This window comes from Boleophthalmus pectinirostris, unplaced genomic scaffold, assembly GCF_026225935.1.
Source record: "Boleophthalmus pectinirostris isolate CB_2022bp ecotype Guang Dong unplaced genomic scaffold, ASM2622593v1 HiC_scaffold_5, whole genome shotgun sequence".
NCBI lineage: Eukaryota > Metazoa > Chordata > Actinopteri > Gobiiformes > Gobiidae > Boleophthalmus > Boleophthalmus pectinirostris.
Genome location: NW_026571404.1, coordinates 34642105 through 34648255, shown reverse-complemented (window position 1 = coordinate 34648255; position 6151 = coordinate 34642105). Strand labels below are relative to the sequence as shown.

The 6151-nt window shown below is 40.6% G+C and overlaps 1 protein-coding gene across 1 annotated transcript in view; it reads left to right on the top strand.

The window, feature by feature from the left end:
• Window positions 1–477: 477 nt before the first annotated feature.
• Window positions 478–6151, top strand: part of cdh5 (cadherin 5) — a 222190-nt gene continuing 216516 nt past the window's right edge. The window contains exon 1 of the mRNA XM_020929300.2: window positions 478–1210. The gene's annotated coding sequence lies outside the window, so the exon portion shown is untranslated. The remainder of the gene's footprint in view (window positions 1211–6151) is intronic.

Genomic DNA, 6151 nt, shown 5'->3' with positions numbered 1-6151 from the left:
ATAGATCAGAAAACAGCGTATAACATTGACACTTTTAAATCCATAAAAAACTTGAACTTCACCAGTCCCTCCCTTTGCATGTTCGCGTGCGTGCGTGTGGCCGGGCGTCTCTCTCTTCTAATTTACAGACTTTCGACAAGATCCCAGCGCCAGATATCCTCACATGTGCTCACCGCCCCGAGCCAGAGTCAGCCCTGTGAAACATTTACTAGCCTCATGTGAGGAAATCTCCGAGGATTATCCCCAATAACCTGTTTAACGTAATCCTTATCCCCCACACATGAATAATAAAACCCCCTCCTCTCCTCCGCTCAGTGTTGTTGTGTTTCACTCGCTCTTCTCTTCTTTACCAACTCCTCTCTCACCTTACAGCCCCCTCCCCTTTGCCTTCCCTCTCTCCTCTCCTCCGTCTCACTCTCACTCCATCCTCTCCCAGCGACAACAGCGCGCCGGCTTCAGTTGCTTTCAGTTCCCCCTCTCTCTTCCTCAGACACACGCTCCACGCTGGGCTCTACGGCGGTTCTTCTTCTCGTCTTCTCCTCGCTCTGTTGTCGCGACCCCTCCTCTCCTCTCTCCTCTCTCCTCTCTCTCTCTTTTTCACTCTTCCTGGACCCGAGCGGACACACAAAAAAAATCCAAAAAAACAACAGGAAAAAGGAAATGGGCAGAGCTACAAGAGTGGAAGAGAGGAGTTGCGGTTTCAAAGTGGTCAGTTGAGGTTTGGTAGTTCTTGGATGCTGTTCCCAGAGTTTTGAGGAATTTCTTTTGAGCCTCGGGAAAGCTGTTTGGAATTACGGACTCCCTGAGAATCATCAAGAGAATTTAAAAATCATCAAGAATCGATAAAAGAATCAAATAAAATCGGGAATTTTTAACCAACAAACACCTTTTCAGCGCTTGACTTGAAACTTCAGGAACGTTTGGGATCCTCGCGTTGGTTTTGAGGGGGGGAGATCTCTGCGTAAATTGGGTAAACTGTACCCGGGGAAAGCGCGGAACACCTGCTGATCCCGCCGGGAGCTGACAGGCGCTGGAAGGAGCTGACAGGAGCGACCCAGCGCGACTGTACGGACTAGACATCGAAATCACCGGGACATTTCACCCTTTAATGAGCAACCAATCACCCACTGCTCGCTGCTGTCACGGTCTACCGAATTAACTGGAGTAACGCGCGGAGACATTAACACATCCCGAATTCTATTTGGAAGTGGTAAGTTGACTTTTATTTTACATTTTTACATTTTTTCCCCTTGCGTTAAAGGTCCAATATTACGCAAAATTGACTCTTGTGAGATTTAAAACCGCGTTAGAATGTTGCGATCTCCTCGAAAACAAACAAAAATTGCGTTTTGTTTCATTCACCCGTTTGAGTAACCCTTTTTTATTACTCTGTCTACATCTCGAAAGCTCAAAACGCTCAGTTCCACCTTGTGATGTCATGCAGTGTTAACATTTAAGAGCTACGTTTTACCTTTAGTTCAGTAAAGATTGAAAACTCCAGGGCTGAAATCGTCCAAATGATTCAGGTGAAGGTGTACGGAGTTTAAAAACACAGTGGAGCGCCTCTCGTATTAACACATGACATCACAAGGTGGAACGGCGTGTTTTCAGCTTGAGAAAAGAACTCTACTCTACTCTACATCTGCAGTGTTTGTGTGTTAAACGTGTGAGTCAAACAAAACGCAACTCTAGGTATGTTAATGAGGAAACAACATCAAGTAGAAAATCAGAAAATAGCGTAACACGGCCCTTTAAAGGATGTTGAAAGAGTTATTTAAGAGTGTTGAGATCATGAATAAAAATTTCCTCTTAATTGCGATGTAACCTAGATCCTGCCGACAACGCCTAGAGCTAATTTCGCAAAGTGAACCGTTCATAATATCTGATGAAGTGTCTCCCAGGCTGAGGGACTAGGTTCACAGATTTGACTAGAGATTTGAGTTGCAAAATTGCTGATTCTGTGCGCTGTGATAAAATGTCATACGTCAAGACGATGACAGGTGACCATTAAAGGGTCCGTGTGACGCTGTTTTCTGGTTTTAATGTCGTTTTCTCATCACAAACAAACCCGGAGTTGTGTTTTGTTTCATTCGCACACGTTTAACGCACAAATCCTGCTTATTTATTTTGAGTTCTTCCCTCAAACTGAAAACATTGTTCCACTTTGTGATGTCATGCGGTAATACAGGACGAGCTCTATTGTGTTTTTAAACTCCATGCATCTTCACTAGAATGATTTGGATGATTTTAGCCCTGAAAATTTGAAGTTTGTCTTTAAAATTTTTATTTTACAGTTTGTTCTATGATTATTTTTGCATTTTTTATATTATTGTCTGTCTGGAAACCTTAAAGTTTTGTGTTCTGTCCACTGTATTGTGTTGTAGTTTTGTATTGTATTGTGTTTTACTGAGGTTTTGTGTTTTTTTTTGGTCGCCCTTGAAAATGACGCACATCTCAAGAGGCACTTCAATAAAATAAAAATAAAAATAATAAAATAAAATAAAAATAATAAAGTAAATTAAAAATAAAATAAAATAATAAAGTAAATTCAAAATAAAATAAAAATAATAAAATAAATTCAAAATAAAATAAAAATAAAATAAAAATGAATTCACCCATCTTTACTGAACAAAAGGTAAAAGTAGCTGTTGACATCACAATGTGGAACAGAGCATTTTCAACTTTGGAGATGTACACAGACTAATAATACAGACTTACTCAAACATGTATGAGTGAAACAAAACTACTAAAAGCTAAAAGTATGTTTTTGAGAAGGTAACAGCATTATAACTCGACTCGAAGCTTTCCGGAGTCAATTTTGCGTAATATAGGACCTTAAAAATGATAGGATACCATGTGTGAGAAGATACAGGAGAAATATATACACATAGTCTGTATTTTTTTTGTCACTGCGGAGCTGTCAGGTTGACGTGAGGCTGGTGTGTGTATAAAGTATTGATAACAGCATTTATTATTTCCAAAGAGGGAGAGATCTGTGGCACCGTGACGTTTTGTCAGCTCCAGCGGCTGTGGTACGCTGGGCTCCTGTGGGTGTTTGCCTACAGATGATTACTGACTTCTCTTCTGCTGACAATATGCATTTTTTTTCCTCAAACAATCGAATATGTACATTTTAGATTGAGAAAAATGGAGCTGTCAATGTAAGATTTGACAGTTTATATTAAAGGTCCTATATCGCGCGTAATTGACTCTCGTGAGCTTCAAGCCATGTTAGAATATTCTTACCTCCTCAAAACAGACCTGGAGTTGTGTTTTATTTGTTTAAGTACCGTACTTTTGGGAGTATAAATCGCACCAGACAAAAAATGCGTAATGAAGAAAAAAACATATGAGTCGAAACCGGACTATGTCGCACTTTTTGGGGGAAATATATTTTATAAAATCAAAGACCAGGGGCCGACATTTCTTCTTGAAATGCAAGTTCAAGTAAAAACAATAGAACAGAGAACAACAGACTGTTAACGTCACATATGAACAGTTCTTCAGATAATTATAACATAAACAACAGAACAGAACAAGTTTAACCAAACTCTCCATCTCACTCCAAATCACTAAATCCATTCAATTCTTCATCCTCGGTGTCACTTCTGAGCAACTCCGTGACCTCCAGAAGTAAACAGAGCGCCACTTCCTCTTCTGTGTTGCTGTCGTCAGATTCAGCATCAGTTGAAGTTAGAATTATTCCAGCCTTTCTGAATCCCGACAGGATGGTTTCAGTGTCACTGAAGTACAGGCGTTGTCCATCCATCCAGTGACTTGATTGGTTGTCACAAGTTTCTCGCTCACTCCAAACATTCTTTCTGCTGCTCGATTTCCGTTTTCAGCTGCAGATTTCACAACTTGCAGCTTGTTTTTGTTTGTGTTCAGTCTTCTCAATCAGTGGTACAGAAGTAGGCTTTCAGACTTGCGAGGTCGTTTTTTTGCACATTTCCAATTAAATGTGACTTGTATGTGACTCCAGTGTGAACGTTAAACGGCCCGAAAGTGTCCCGCATGTGCACTGGAGACACGACGACGTCAACCGCAGCGAGCGTGCTCTGTGTTTACGGAAGTTGTCCAAACACGGACGCGAGCATTGAGCACCTGGAGATTTTAAAGTTCCTCTCGTACCAGAACTTACTTGTTTTAAGGAGGAAATTGAGAAGGAGAAGGACGAGGTTTTTGGCGTTTTGTGGGGCAGCGGCAGCGACGTCCGTTGAAAGGAACGTGTGGATGTGGAGACGGAGCCAAGAGTGGTGAGTGGTGATGTGCTTCGCTTCAGTGACACGGAGTTCATTAACAATTTTCGCCTACTTCAGCGCAGAATAGTGACGTTTGTGTCTTGTTGATAACGTGTAGGTCGGATGAATGCACTTTGGCCGTTCACACTGAAGTCGCATGTCAAAAGATCAGATATGTATCGGTTTCAGGAGCACATATCCAAGTGGCCTGGGTCACATTTGAAAAAATCTGATCTGTGTAGTTCAGACTGTCATTAAAAGATCAGATACAGGTCACATGGGGGCCAAAAAATTGGATTTGGGTCACATCAGGCTGCAGTCTGAACGTAGCTGTAAAGGTGCGATCGACTGACATTATACAAACAGGACAGAGGCTCTTTCTGCAGGAGACATGCGCAGTAGAGCCAAGTGACAGTGGTACAGGAGTATTACCGTGGATCTGTCTATACTAGAGCGCCCTCTTGTGGCTGTCAGTGTGAAAATTTTAATATATAAATCGCATCACAAGTCGCAGGAAACATCCAAACCATGAAAAAAGTGCGACTTATAGCTCGAAAAATACAATAGTCCTTTATTATTAGTCTGTTTACTTCTCCAAAGTTCAAAATAAATAAGTTATGAGCTACTGTACGTTTTCGCTTTAGTTCAGCAGAGATTTAGAGTAGTGTTTTCCGTCTGAGAGAAAAACGCAGCCTAAATGTGCAGAGTTTGTGTGTTAAACTTGTGTGAAGGGAACAAAACACAACTCCAGGTCTGTTTGTGATGAAGAAACATTAAAACATAGATCAGAAAATAATATGCGTAATATGGGCCCTTTAATTGTTTCACTTTTCATCACGAAAACGTTGATTCCTTTAGCTCCTTCTGGTTTATTTTGATTATTTCTTGTATGGAGACAGAGACCGTGTTAGAAATGCATACGCTCTGGCTTTATTATCAGTGAAAAGACAAAATGGAGCTTTCCATCTTCAGGCTTGTCATGATGTTGTGCAGAGCTGATGTGTTCACTGATCATTTGTTCTCAATGGGAAATCTAAATGATAAAGCGTAGTAGCCACATTAAGGTTAATTTAATCATTCTTAGACACATTGGAAAGATATATTTGGCAACGTGGCTTTATTGAAATGTCACAGAGCAGGGAACGGGCTCGTGAGCAGGTTCAGGTGTTAACAAAGCCAAGCACTGAAGCTTTGTAACGGTCTGATCTGTGTTATAATGTTGTTTTCTTATCAAAAACCTGAAAACACACTGAAAACACTCCACCTTGTGATGTCATGTGGTAATACAGGAAGGGCTCCACTGTGTTTCTAAACTCCATACACCTTCACTAGAATCATTTGGATCATTTTAGCACCAGGAATTGCCAATCTCTAATAAACAAAAGGTAAAAGGATCTGTTAAAAATACTGCCTCATGACATCACAAGGTGGAACACAGCATTCTGAGCTATCGAGAAGTTGACAGACTAATAATAAAGGATTACTCCAACACGTGTGAATGAAACAAAACACAACTCCAGGTCTGTTTTTGAGGCAGGTAACAACATATAACATGGCTCACATGAGTCAATTTTGCATAATATTGGACCTTTAAAGGCACACTATGTAACTTTTCGGTTGTAGTGTTGGTCATTTGTTGATATTATAGCTTGGCATGTCCCAAAAATACTTTGAAAAACATGTTTTCTTATCTGTTCGTCTCCATGGAGATAAATGACCCTTCAGCAAAAGGTTACATGTGCACCGTGCACCTGGGTGTGAAGAGTTTGTTCCTATTTTCAAATTCTAGAAAATGTTTTCGTATGAGTTTGAATTAAAGTGGACGGATTATAGCAGTGTTTGCCCAGAATCGTGTTTCTCAAAATGACCAGATTCAAGTCTAACCATGCATGTTAGGTAAAACAACTCAA